The sequence below is a fragment of the Equus quagga genome, chromosome 13, assembly GCF_021613505.1.
Source record: "Equus quagga isolate Etosha38 chromosome 13, UCLA_HA_Equagga_1.0, whole genome shotgun sequence".
NCBI classification, from domain to species: Eukaryota; Metazoa; Chordata; class Mammalia; order Perissodactyla; family Equidae; genus Equus; species Equus quagga.
This window is the reverse complement of record NC_060279.1, coordinates 38,102,081-38,117,343: the sequence shown is the minus strand read 5'-3', so window position 1 is coordinate 38,117,343 and position 15,263 is coordinate 38,102,081. Positions and strand designations below refer to the sequence as shown.

General features: G+C 35.4%; 1 protein-coding gene across 4 annotated transcripts in view; it reads right to left on the bottom strand.

Moving 5' to 3' along the window:
* ASH1L (ASH1 like histone lysine methyltransferase) overlaps window positions 1–15,263 on the bottom strand; it is a 201,575-nt gene that overhangs the window by 177,081 nt on the left and 9,231 nt on the right. For 2 of the 4 annotated variants that reach the window (XM_046682970.1, XM_046682973.1), the window contains exon 2: window positions 12,744–12,897. The exons of the other annotated variants lie outside the window; for them this stretch is intronic. The gene's annotated coding sequence lies outside the window, so the exon portion shown is untranslated. The remainder of the gene's footprint in view (window positions 1–12,743; window positions 12,898–15,263) is intronic. 4 annotated transcript variants of the gene reach the window in all.

The window sequence follows — 15,263 nt, the reverse complement described above, 5'->3', positions numbered from 1 at the left end:
CTTTCCAACAAAATTATAAGATTCTCAAGAACAAAGACATTTGATACAATTGTTTTACAACTCCTACAAGGAATGCAAATAAAATGCACAGCCCCATGACTGGCACATAGCAAAAGCTCGATAAAATGCTTCAACAATTTATTATTATTACTAGTAATAGTAGTAGCAGCAGAATTTTAAACAGTTACTCCAAAAATACTGGTCAACTGACTAAACTCTTCAGTTTGTTCCCATCCTATTCATTCACGCTAACAGCTACTCTTCCAATCAGTTGACTCTGACAATTCTTGCTATCCACCACTTTGTAAAATAACACTTCATTATGACATTCAAGGCTTTTTATAATCTGGCTTTAACTATTCAAACTTGTTTATCCTTACTTCCCAACACACATCCCCTATAATTTAGTCAATTCAGTTTTCTTATTGTCCCTAACAAATCACGTTCATTTCTGCTTCTGTGCCATGTGCTTTCTTTCTCTTTACAAGTACAGTCCTGTCTTCTCCATGATATGTTCACAATCTTGAAATTCAACACTCTGGAAACCAAAAGTATTTTCATAACTCACTAGTGACAAAACGTTACTTGACCTGATCTGGGTCCATTTTCGTCTTAATTACAATAATTTCTGTGAATAGTCATACATTTCAATGCAGAAGTATTCATGATTAAGAAGTGTTACTCTAAGCACCAGAGTGGAAGTAACCCAATCTACATTATATTATCTTTCTAAAAGCAAAAAACAAACAAATTTTTGGATGATGAATTGCCGACTTACGTTCTCAGACCTACATTTAAGCCTGCACTGACCTGATCCTTCTCTGAATAGCTATTATTCATGTAGGATCACAATCTGGGTAACCAATTTTTTTTTCTTGCTCTACATTTGTCAGCTACATCCCCGAATAGACTACCATAATTAAAATGTAAGCAAGGCCACAATTGAAATTTCACAAGATTGTAACCTATCAATAACTCAATAAAAAAAAATAAATAAATAAATAAATAAATAATAAATAAAAAAAAAAAAAATGTAAGCAAGGCCAGCCCGGAGGCGTAGTAGTTAAGTTTGGGTGCTCTGCTTTGGCACCCTGGGATCTGCAGGTTCAGATCCCGGGCGCGGTGCATCCCATATAAAATAGAGGAAGACTGCCACAGATGTTAGCTCAGCAACAATCTTCCTCAAGCAAAAAGAGGAAAATTGGCAACAGATGTTAGCTCAGAGCCAATCTTCCTCACAAAACAAAACAAAATGTAAGCTTCATGAGGGTAGGGACTTCTTCTGGCTTGTTTACCACTACATTCCCAGCACCTGGGACAATGAATACCACATATTATAGTACCCAATAAATAGTTGAATGAATGAATGAATTTTAAGGCCCCTATAGCTTCTAACATAATGTCTAGCATGTAGAAAATGTGTCTGTTCTTTTTTACATGACTTATCTTGTGTTAGAAACCCATATACACGTTTTTTCTTATTATTTGTTGATTGTATTTCATAGAGGTGGTTTTCTGTAAACTTACTAAAATATCTTAATTGCACTAGTAACAGCTTTCAAATCAGATACCTCTTCTGTCTCTGTACTATCAAAGATGGTCTAAGAAGAACAATCATGCTTCACTGATCTCACTTTATATTCCTGACCACTAACCTCAAGTGGACCCTTAGTAACACATTTCCCTAATCTATTCACCTCACCACTCTCCTAAACAACTATTTCGTATCATCTCCACTCTCACTGACTCTGCCTCTAATCTGATGACGGCAGCAGAAACAATCAGAACACTGCCACAAGCTCCTACCATGTATCTACTCACCTGTGTCTGTATCTACTGCCTGTGTCTGTGTTCCTATAGATTCTGCCTTCCTTCCTATTATAATATATAAATTGTCTCTACTTCCAACCTCTCCACTTGAGGACTAAATCCTATCCTTGTTGCCTTCTCAAGAGCATTATTCAGGCAACTATCCTCTTTCTCCCTCACATCATCCATTTCTCACCTTTCCTCTGGATAATGTCAATTAGCATGAAAACATACTACAATTTTTCTCATCTAAGGAAACTCCTCTTGACTCCATATCCTCCACCAGCTTCCCATTTCTCTGTTCCCCCATACAACAAAATTTCTTGAAAGGGTTGTCGATACTCCCCATCTCCAAATCCTCATCTTTTCTTTTTTTCTTGAACACATCAATCACACTTTCACCACCTCTCCACAGAAACTGCCAGTCAAGGTCACCAATGTACTCTACATTGCTGAGTACAATGATCAATTCTCAGTCCTCTCATCTTACTTGACCTATCAACAGAATTTGACACAGCTAAAGTTCACTTGACTTCCAGGATTCCTCTCCGGTTTGTTCTCCCTTGCTGGCTAGTCAACCTCAGTCTTCTTCACTGATTCTTCCTTTTCTCCTAAAGATTGAACTCTAAACACTGAGGTGCCCCAGGACACATACTTTCCTTTTCTGTCTATACTCACTTCCTAAATGACCAGAGTCAGTCTTTTGGCTTTAAATTCCATCTAACATTGACGATTCACAAATTTCTATCTCCAGACAAAGACCAGTTGAGACTTCTTCCTGGAACTCCAGACTCGTATATCTAAATGCCTACTTGACACACTGACTGGATATCTAACAATTAGGTCCTCTACATCTAACATGTGTAAAATCAATTCATCTTCGCCAAACTCCCCAATCTGTTCTTCTCACAGGCTTCCTCATCTCAATAAATGCGACTCCAACCAGAAATATTTAGGCCCAAGATTTCTAATCATCCTTGATTCCTTTCTTTTCTAATGCCCAACTTGTCCTCTGGGTCAGCAAAGTCTTCTTTACCTTCAAAATATATGCGGAATCTATTTCTCACTAATTTGACACTTACCAATCAGATCCCAGTGATAATATCTGACCCAGACTATTGCAATAGCTTCCTAACCAGTTCCTTGCTTCAGCCCCTGTATCTCTTTACAGGCTTCTCAACTCAGAAGCAGGGTGATCCTTTTAAAGCCTGTGTCATACCATGTCACTCCTCTGCTCAAAACCCTTTCAGTGGCTTCTCATCTTACTCAAAGTAGAAGCCAAAGTCCTTACAATGTTTTAAAGGCCCTATTTAATCTGCCCCATGATCCCCTCTACCTCTCTTCCATCATGTATCAGTTTTCTCACTTAGTTCCAAGAAGGGAAGACACAGATCTGCTCCTTCTGTTTCTCAAACACAAGAGAAATACTCCTACCTCAAGGCCTTTGCACTTATTATTCTGGCTGAGTAGAACACCCTTTCCTCTAATAATTACATGGCCTGCTCTTTCATTTCCTTCATGTCTTTTGCTATATATAACGTTATAGAATAGGCATTCCCTGATAATTCTTTATAAAACAGAAAAACACCCATCCCACCATCATCTTCTCGCACTCTATCCTGCTTTATTTCTCTTCATTGCTCTTCTCATCATCTCATGTATAATGTATTTATTTAGGGTCTATATCATTCCACTGGAATGTAAAGTCCACCAGGAAATGGATTTTTGTCAGGTTAGTTCAATGTAGTATCCCAGCACCTAGAACAGTACCTGGCACACAGAAGATGTTCAATAAATATTTGAATTAATTCCATGCCTTATATGGGTTATATCTTATTGGCTTCAATTTGTTCCTTTTCTATTTCCCCCCCTCTTTCTTATTTGTTTCTTAATTTCTAATGCCCATCCTGGGTTTCACATTATTAATGAACTGATGGACCTGCCATCAAGCTTTTTTGTTAGTTATTAAAACAAATCATTTCTGGAATAAAAACAAATAATAATTTACAAATTATTACAAAGTTACAAAAACAACTGCTTTTATACTACTCACAAGTACACACATTTTTAAATTTCCCCACAATTTTTATTTTTCATAATGAAAGAATTCCAAAAGTGTTACTATATACTTATAAAAGTAAAGCAGAATTTCAGTATTTCTTCCAAAGAACTTAAAGCATTTTTTTACCAGCACTTATTCATTTTCAAAACATTCCACAGAAGGGTCTGGAAGAGCACGATTCTCTTCATTTTAAAAATGGAAAAAACTGAATCCAAGTGACACAGATTATTACATAAATAGGAGAATATCAATAAAGTGAAAATGAATTAATTTGAAAACACTGACCACTAACCTAGAAATGTACATAAGAATAGAGAAATATTATGTTTCCCTATCCAGGAGGAAAAAGAACAGTATGTCTAAGGGCATATTCTGTGAATCCATTTAGACAGTGAGACTGGAAAATCATGACTGGCAAACCCCACATACCAAATTTAAGTGTTTCTAGTAAAGATAAATCCAAATTCTGAAGCTACTTCACAACAAAGAATGCTTTTTATCTGCTAAATGTAAACTGCTTGAAAAGCAGTCCCTATAGCAGCTGCCAGAATGCTGTTTTTGAACTTTCAAAGCAATGTTCTTTGTGAATGATACTCTTTCAGCTTTTGGAAAGATATCTATACAAGAATGATATTCTTTCAGCTTTTGGAAAGACATCTATACAATCTAAGTTTTCCATCCAGGGGCAAAAGAATGCCATGTTGTTACACAACTTATTCTGGTTCTACTACAGTACATTCAATTTAAAATACAGTTCCAAGGAGAAACACAGAACTAAGACTGCTAGAATCTCCTTGCTCAAAGAAGCAAATTTAACATTCATCTCACATGCAACTTCTGGATTTATAGTATGTTTTTAAATCACTGAAACAATTCAGAACAGTCTAGTCCAAATTCAAGGGAAACTAACACTAAATCTATAGCACGAAGCCCTTTCGCTCAAGATCATTTTAGCTATGAACAAAGCTTTTAGAAAATTACTAATTATATTAATAGGATACATACATTATATCAACACAAATTATGATAATCTAACATGTTAGATACTACTTATAAATTTACAAAATAAATCACAATTCATAGTGATTTATGAATGTCGCTCACTGTATATTCCCCAATATGCCACTAAATATCCGTGCAAGCAATACAAATATAAAATTTTCGAAAATTGCTCAAACTTGTTTTTCACCTCCATACCCTATTCCTACTATAAAGTAAAGACCACTCCCCACCCCACACCTCCCATAATAATCTCACATCCAAGTAACAAACAATGACTATGATAAAAAGAAACAATTCACTGTTGATACAGCGCTCTAGTCAGTGAGATACCACACCACTCTGGAAAACAATTCATCTATGTTTAGAGACCATTTTGTAAGCTACCCTGTCTATCATAAGGGGTGGGAACGGAATCAACACACTTTGATAGAACTCTATTTTAGCAAGGCAATATAAAATCAACTATACATATTTTTAAGTACTATAAACAATGAGTCTTTAGAGTGGGTTCAACATTAGCAAAAGTAATAAAAATGCCTAAAATTTACTGAGCTCTTAATATGTGCAAAGCTCTATGCTAAATGTTTTGCATAGATTATCTCATTTAAGCCTCACACACCATGAGGTAGTTACTATTATTATTCCCTTTTAGAGATGAAAAAACAGGTTAATAGCCAACAAAAGGTAGAGCCCAGGTCTGGCTGGCTCCTCTTAAACACTATGTTATGCTGCCTCCCAAAGATCATTTTTAGTCCTGATCTTATTACTCCTCTGTGCCACACTTGGCATATTTGCTACTTGAACCTCTCCCTTGGTCTCTGTGATGACACATTCTACTGGCTCTCCAAATACCTCTCTAACCATTCTATCATCTCCTTTATGGATTCATCATTCTTAACCTACCCTTTCATTCATTCAATAAATATTTTGAAAGCCTCAAAATACATTTTGAGACTTGGACACTGTAGATACAGTCATAAGTAATACAAATATGGTCCGTGGTCTCATGAACTTTAAATTTTAGAAGGGGAGGCAAATAAATGACTAATTATAAAATATGTAATTGTAACTTATAACAAATGTGAAGGTACTACTATACGAGGTAGTATATCAAGGGAACTTGGAGGGATAGGGAACATATCTTAGAAAGACATTTAATTTTAAGCTGAGACCCAGTCTAAGTAGGAAACAGCCAGGCAAAACGTGGAGGTGACAATGATCCAAAAATAGGGAACAGTATGTATAAAAAGCCCCTGAGACTGTAAAGATAGACAGTAGATAAACCAAAGGGGAAATAATACAAAATGAAAATGGAAAGATAAATGAAAATAGCTTGCAAAGGGCCTTTCTGAGCTATATTAAAGATTTGGATCCAAAAAGAAGCTCTGAGTAGGGGAGTATGAAGATACAATTTACATTTTTTAAAAAAAACCTCTCTGGTTGCTGTGAAAGAATGATTAGAAAGACAGGAAATGTTGATTCTGGAATACCATCATAAGACTGACAGATTAGGTTGTTAGCACTGGAAATAAAGAAAAATGGATAGATTGAGAGGTATTTAACTGACATGATTTGTCAATAAGATGAAGGAGGGGAGAGAAAGAAAACGTGAAGACACGAGCAACTGGTGAACTGTATGGTGGTACCATTTACACACTCCTTCAACAAATATTTATTGAGTGCCCACTATGTAACAGGAACTGGGGATAGAGCAGTGTAAAAAAACACAAAAATCCTGGCCCTCAAGGGGCTGACATTCTAGAAGTTGTTTGCCAGGATAAGACAGAAAGGGGAGATCAAGAGTTCAGTAATAGAGATGTTAAATTTTAGATGACTATGAAACATTTAAGTGGAAAGGTCAAGCAGACAGCTGGAAATATATGAGCACGATATATACAGAGGAATGTCATAACTTTATGACAATAAAGTTAGTGAAGTCATAAGTTTTAACTTGGTAAGAAAGGTAATCTATATTATTAACTTTCTCTAATATGTAAGAATAACTTTTTTCTTTTTGGATAAGTATACTTATCTAAAATTACCACATTGCAGACAACAATGCTGGCAGATTTTTAGCTTAAAATAAGTAAAATCTAGCTTGTCTCATCTGTGATAAATTTTTCTTTGTGATCTTTATCAAACAGAGACTGTAATCACTGTTCTACTTCTCAACATTAAAAACTGGATATAAATTAACTATATAAAACTTAAAAAGTTTTTTAGCACATAACGCTCTTTAAAATTCTTATAGATGACCATTTATATTTCTCAGAATATATCATACTAGCTAAGTAATCATAGTACTACCAGATGCTCAACTCAGAAACCTGGCAGTCATCCCTGATTCCCTCATTCCCTTATTTTCAACCTTCAACCTAACACCAAAACTTGTGACTACCACATAAATAATTTTTGATTACATCCAGTTCTAATTTCACTGCCACTGACTAGTCCAAAAAACAATTCTTGCATAGAATACAGCATTAGCCTTCTAATTTCTTTGTATATCCAACTAGCTCTCCTCCAGTCCCTACTCCAAGATGCAGTCAGAAAGATGATTTAAAAAAACAATCTGATTGGGGCTGGCCCCGTGGCCGAGTGGTTAAGTCTGTGCGCTCCGCTGCAGGTGGCCCAGTGTTTTGTTGGTTCGAATCCTGGGCACGGACATGGCACTGCTCATCAAACCACGCTGAGGCAGCGTCCCACATGCTACAACTAGAAGGACCCACAACGAAGAATATACAACTATGTACTGGGGGGCTTTGGGGAGAAAAGGGAAAAAATAAAATCTTAAAAAAAAAAAAACAATCTGATTGTGTCATTTCCTTGCTTAAAACCTTTCGATGGTTTCATATTAGACTTCAGATATAAAAGTCCCCAATCCTAATCATAACTTATAACTTAGATCTGCAGTATGGTACAGCAGTTAAGGACATAAACTCTGGATCCAGAATGCATAGCTTAGATACCAGTTCTACTATATCAATTTTGGGCAAGGCACTCCATGCCTCAGTTCTCCCATCCGCAAATAGAAACTGTTGTTAGGGTTCAATGAACTAATATATGAAAAGTATTTAGAACAATACTTCACACACTTTATCAGTGTTTACTTTTTTATTGTTGTTATTATCTGCTCCTACCTACCTTTTGTATCACCATTTCTTACTTGGCTATGAGCAGAGCAGGGGCAAATAACAACCAAAAAGAGCAAAAACTTGGGGCCAGCCCCATGGCCGAGTGGTTAGGTTCGTACGCTCTGCTTTGGTAGCCCAGGGTTTTGCCAGTTTGAATCCTGGGCGCGGACATGGCACCACTCATCAAGCCATGCTGAGGCGGCATCCCACATGCCACAACTAGTGGGACTCACAACTAAAAATACACAACTCTGTAGCGGGGGGCTTGGGGAGAAAAAGGAAAAACATAATCCTTTAAAAAAAAAAAAAGCAAAAACTGATATATGTGTGACCCAAGTGTTTTAACTACTTTTCAGTTCCTCAAACGTCTCTGTCTTCCTTCCTCTAGGAGAACACACAATTAGTTCCCTCTGCCTGGAACTCTCTTCCACCCCCTTCCTGGATGACTTCTACTCACCCTTTCCACCTCAGCTTAAAGGTCACTTCATTAGGGAGACACTTCCTAACCGTCTAGACCAGGGGAGATCTTCCTGTTAAGTGCTCATGTAGCATACTGTAAATCTCCTAACATTCATCATACCAGTAAGTTATATGCTTAATATCCATTATTTTCCACTAGACCATTTGTTCCATGAGAATAACAACCCTGTCTGCCTTATTCACTGCTATATCCTTAGCAAAGTGCTTGGAACATAAAAGGTATTCTACAATATCTACTGACTAAATAAACATACATATTATTATATTTTTGATCATGTATATAGATAAAGACTAAAAGAGAATAGACAATGAAAATAAAAAATTAAAGAATTCATATTTTTCTTTAATCTCATACTGTTTTTACAATTTAAAAAATAAGCACTATGTATACCATCATGTAATTTGCTCTTCAAAAGTAAAAGAGCAAGCAGTGTCCTAACTGGTTTAAGATGTTTTACATTAAACCACTCAATCACATATATTACATAAATCACTGAAATCACAAAAAACTACAATATCTTCATGAAGATACAAACAAAATTTGAATGATGTTCCTAAATAATTTATACAACATAAACTACACTTGCAAAGTTGGAGAAACTAAGATTTTTTACTCAACTACAGAACAATCCTTCATTTAAAAGACAGTGACAATCACCAGAAATTCCTAATTTTCAAAGTACTAATCACCAATAAATCTAGTTATTTTCATGTTTATGTACTGTATATATTCCTTCAAGTCCAAGATGCCACTGATTTTACGAGGCTTCATGAATCAATGACCACATTTTCAGGAGAAAAATTTTTAGAAACCACTACCACATTAAATGTAATTATCAATTGTGTTATTTCCTAATTTCAGAAACTTAAACTCAGAGGAAAGAATTTGTCTCGTGACCAAAGAAACACCATATTACACCAACAAACTACTACTAGAAGTTTAGAACAGGAAAGTAAAATAGCAGAAATAATTTACAATTAGTAAGCCATAAGAGGAAAATACATAAAGCATTCACAAAGCTAAATCCTAAGGAAAAAATTATACTTATTGACTGTTAAATAATCTCATCAAACTTTGCTTAGCTCTTCCTGAGAAGCAAAGTTAACATGGATCAAATATCTAACTTCATTTCTGTTTTTTTAAAAAAGGTGGGATGGGACTGTGGTTGCAAGGAATGTACAGGGACACTGATCCCTAACCTAGAGAATTCTAAAATGGCAACAGGAGGGAAGTAGAAGTTACATAAGAAAGATTATCCCATTAACGAATTATTGTATTTTGACAAGGGTTAGGGGCTGTCAACTCAGGGCCAATGCACATGGTTGTAAACTAAACAAAAGAGCCACTTCCAAGAGGGCATGATTCACACTGTAAATATCTTACATTTGTTTTTTACAAAATTTTTCTGTGGAGAAATTGGAGTAGGAATGTAAAATGGTGCAGTAGCTTTGGAAGACAGTCTGGCAGTTCCTCAAAAGGTTAAACAGAGTTACCATACGACCTGACAATTTCACTCCTAGATATATACCCAAGAGAAATGAAAACATATGTCCACACAAAAACTTGTACACAAATGTTCATAGCAATGTTATCCGTACAATGGAATGTTATTCATCAATAAAAAGGAATGAAGTATTGATACATGCTATAATACAGATGAACCTTGAAAACATTATGATAAATGAAAGAAGTCAGCTCCAAAAGACAACATACTGTATGATCCCATTTATATGAAATGTCCAGAAAACACAAATCTATACAGAAAGAAAGATTAGTGGTTACCTAGGGCTAGGGGAGAGGAGGAATGCCAGAGATGGAGAGTGACAGCTAACTGGTACCAAGATGAAATGTTCTAAAATTAGATAGTGGTGATGGTTGCCTAACTATCTGAATATACTAAAAATCACTGAAGTACACACTTTAAATTAGTGAATTGCATAGTACATGAATTATATCTCAATAAAGTCGTTTAAAAATTTTCTTGCAGATCAAAATAAAGCATGTTGAGGAAGGGGGTTCCTTTCCTACTTTGCATAAAGAATATAGGTTAGTGGTAGTCCTGTGAAAACTTTTTTCAATTAATTTCAATATGGAAAGAAGCTGATTTAGTTAATATATTTTACTGCATGGTGACCTAATTGGCTATCCATTTGGAGAAAACAAAGATTCATCCTTCACGTTATATACAAAAATAATTTCCTCATGGATTTAAGAGCTATATGCAAACATAAAAGTACTTGCAAAATATCTGTGAATATTTCTATAGCCTATGGTGGAGAATCTTTCTTAAGCAAACCAGGAAACGAGAAGCCACCAAAAAATACTGATAGATTTGATTATATAAAAGCATTATGTATCTGTATGGTAAGACATTGTAAACAAAATTAAAAGACAAACAATAGATGGGGAGAAAATACAAAAAACACGAAAAACGTTTAATCTCTCTAATATACACAGTTATTCTATAAACTAGTAAATAAGAAAAGACATACAAGAGATATACACATGCAATTACAGAAGAGAGAAATGATCAATTAGGAACATAAAAACTACAACCTCACTAGTAGTCAGGAGGGTGTGAATTAAGCAAGATATTTTCACTCATCAGTTTGGTTGAAATTTAGAAGTCTGATAACTAATACTGGCAGAGTGTGAGAAAATGGGCACTAATGGCCACCATCATTTTGGAAAGTAATATTTACAGTATCTACTACAATTTTAAATTTTACATACTCTTTGACTTCAACAGCAATTCTACTTTTGAGACTCTATCACAGAAAAATAAGAGCATCAATAAACGGAGATTTATTACAGCACTCCTTAATGTGGCCACAAAAAAAAAGTTAAATATATATATATATATATATATATATATATATACATAAACACACACATACAAAATACAGATAGCCATGTCTGCTATTTTTAAGTAAAAAAGCAAGTATAATCTCCTATTTGTAAAGAGTAGGAAAAAAATACATGTATTTATACACGCATAGTATGGATGATTATATACTAATTGATAGCACTGATTATTTAAGGGGAAAGGTTTGGAAGTAAAAACAAAAAAACCTTTATATAATATTTTTTCTTGATCTATTACAGAATTTGTATTAGCTTTATACTTAAACAAAAATCCAATGAAAACATATTTTTTTTTTTTAAAGTTTTTATTTTTTCCTTTTTCTCTCCAAAGCCCCCCAGTACATAGTTGCATATTCTTCGTTGTGGGTCTTTCTAGTTGTAGCATGTGGGACGCTGCCTCAGCGTGGTCTGATGAGCAGTGCCATGTCTGTGCCCAGGATTCGAACCAACGAAACACTGGGCCACCTGCAACGGAGCGCACAGACTTAACCACTCGGCCACGGGGCCAGCCCCAATGAAAACATATTTTTAAAAGATTTGAAAAATATGTAGCTACCATATGCACACATCTCTCAAAATCTTTTTTTTTTAATTTCTACACAAAATTGAGAAAACTAACCCAATAAGTTCTGAACATACTTTCTAACTCCATTATTCTAGTACTGACTAGCTCTTTTCTCAATAGATTCCTCTCCTCTTTGTTTCTATTCAATAGACTACCACCTATTACATACCTTTTTATCTTTTTATTTATTTTATTTTATTGTGGTAAGAACACTTAACATGAGATCTACCCTCTTAATAAATTAAGTGCACAACACAGCACTGCTGATGAAGTTGTAGAGATGTCTAGAGCTTATTTATCTTGCTTGACTGAAATTTTATGCCTGTTGTTAAGTAATTCTCCATTTCCCCTTATCCCAACTACATAGCTCTTTAAACTAGATCACCATCCCTTTTTTTAAGGGAAAAAAAGACAAACTGGACTTTATCAAAAATAAGAACTTCTGTTTGTCAAAAGACACCACCAAGAGAGGGAAAAAGCAAGCCACATATTAGATGATGATATTCACAATGAATATATGATAAAGGAATTGCATTCAGAATACATATTAAGACCAGGTACTTTATAAAAGAGGAAGTCCAAATGTCCAACGAACACCTAAAAAGATGTTCAATCTCAACAGTCATCAGGAAAATGCAAATCAATACCACAATGAAATACTATAACCCACCAGAATGGCTAAAATTAAAAAGAATGACAACACCAAATGTTGGTGAGGATGTGGAGCAACTGAAATACCTATACATTCCTGGTAGAGTTAGAAAGTCATACAATCAATCTGGAAAACTGTTTGAAAGTATTTACTAAAGATAAAAATATGCTTACCCTGTAGCCCAGCAATTCCACTCCTAGGTATATGCCAAAGAGAAATGAATGCATATTGTTCACCAAAAGAGAAGAGGTGGCCAGGTAAAGCTTCACAGCATCAACTTGAACTTTGTCTCAGAAGATGGGTAGGTGTTTTCTAAGCAGCCAGGCACTGGGAGGAACATGAAAGTCATGGAGATATAAACAAACTGTATTTGGGAATGGTGGCAGTTCCAAACAGCTGGAGCACAGGGTAAGAGGCCCAGTGGGACACAAAGCTGAAGAGGTAGGCAGGAACTTGGAGAAAGTGCAAAACAATCCCTTCTGCCAAGGGATATAGTCAGGTTGGGATTTAGAAACTGTACTCAGAGAGGTATGTGGGATGTAGCTAGGGAGGCTAGGTAATTGTGGGCAGAAAGCCAATCAGGGTGGGCCATAGATAAATAATTATCACTTTGCTGCCATTTTACTGATTCTGGACAAGAATTACTTTTCTTATACCCAGCCTGCCATTCTAACATTGGTATGTTGCTTTATAACTGATGATTCTCCAGAAATTATTGCATTACCAAAATGGTGAAGGGGAAAGGAAGGTGGACAGATGACAGACAGTCCAGCAAAGATTTACTTAAACCACCATCCAACCATCACCGTCCTTACATGAGTTTATTTCCATTTTTAAGAGCAGTTTCTGTTGAAGAATAGGTAAAGAATGCAACTGTCATTTCATAACACTCATAATTAAGATGCTTATGAAACAAGGGATATTGACCTACAATCAAAATCACCTATGAACTCCCAAAAATAATGTACCAAAAATTTTATGTGCATACGTGCACTTTTCAGGAAAGGGCACAAAGGTTTCATTACATACTTAATAGGGCCCATGACTACTACCACCACTACCACCACCACAAAGAGTTATGACGTTCTGTTTTCAAGGCCAGTTTCTAAGGTAAGGTACAGCAGAACGGATGCCCATGAAACTAGGGGGTGGCCATTTTTAACCATCTTCTAAGCCTCAGTGAACAGTTTCCAGATTTTTGTAGAATATATTCATCTAGAAATATTTTTAGAGCCTTATCTGAATTCCAAATCACATCACTATCTTAAACATCTCAGTTCTACTTAAGAAGATCATCTGCAAACTATCTGGAAATTTTGGGGTAGTGTTTTCTTAACACACCATTTGCCTGGAAGAGAAAGGCTCTAATGCACACAAACCAATGATTCTCACTTTGACTTGGGAAAAAGAAATCATCCATGATATGGATCCTTAGTTCTCTGGTGATTTCTATAAAATAGCAACAAGAGGCCAGATAAACCCTGGGGAATACATTGTTCCCCTCAATGTTCTGGAATTAATTTCTCTACCTGGACTGACAAAGTCCAAAACTACTGGTCTTATTTAGGCATAGTCCCAGTTCAACAGATGCGCCCTACATTTTCCTAATGGTAGACGTGGATTGGCAAGTGTGAATTCATGTACTCAAGCAACAGTATCTGTTTCATGCATTAGCTAAGAGGACTTCCGACACATTTTTAAATCAACAATAAATAATCTATATGCTGTGACTGCCTTTATTGTCTGTTATTTCTATTTGTTTCAATTTCTAACACCTCAAATACATTTAAATAAATCCTTACCTACACCCAGGAAATATGTTCCAAAATATGCAGCAAGTCAACCTAAACAATATTAAGCCCCTAATATTCACAAGTATTAGATCCTACACATGTATCCAGGATATTCGATGTTTTGACTCATTAAGTCCACAGATGAAAAACCAGCTTCTTTAAAGGAAAGTTTAACAATGCCCAATGATAGACTAAATAAGTAATTAGAAGGCAGTTTGATCTCACTTTTATTCTGTAAATTTTCAAAGCTAGAAATGGTTATCATGTTAATGGGTAAGGAGCTTCATGTCTTTTGATACCTCATTCATCATTTTATAAACTTGTATTTATTTGTTTTACCTTATGTTGCCGTTCACAATGGATATCTAGGAAGATAATGAGCAATCTTTTCAGAGTAAGCAAGCAGAAATAGGCACTCTGGTTCTAAATTTCGTATAACATGAGTGTTCTGATCTCTGCGACACAAACAGCTGACAGATAAAAAATAGCAATTTGTTGATCAACCACTTTATTATTATCTCTATGTCTTGACTAGTTAGTACTTGTTAGGTTTTCTTAGTCAGGAAGCTATTCTTAAAATTATCAAAAGATTCTTTAAACCTAGTATTCTTGATTAAATTTCTCTAAGTGTCAAGAATACCCACAACTGAGTCCAAAACCTTCAACCCTTCTCTATCTACATTCTCTCTCCAGGTTATCTCATCAAATCCCATGGCTCTAAATAGCATTTCTACACAGATCAACACCCAAATTTATATTTGCCCTGACCTCAAGACTTATACATCCAACTGCCTACTCAATATCTCAACCTGAAACACTTAATAGAAAACTCAAAGTCAGTATAGCAAACCAAATTCTTAATTTCTGCACTCCCACAATCTGCTTCTTCCGATGTTCCTC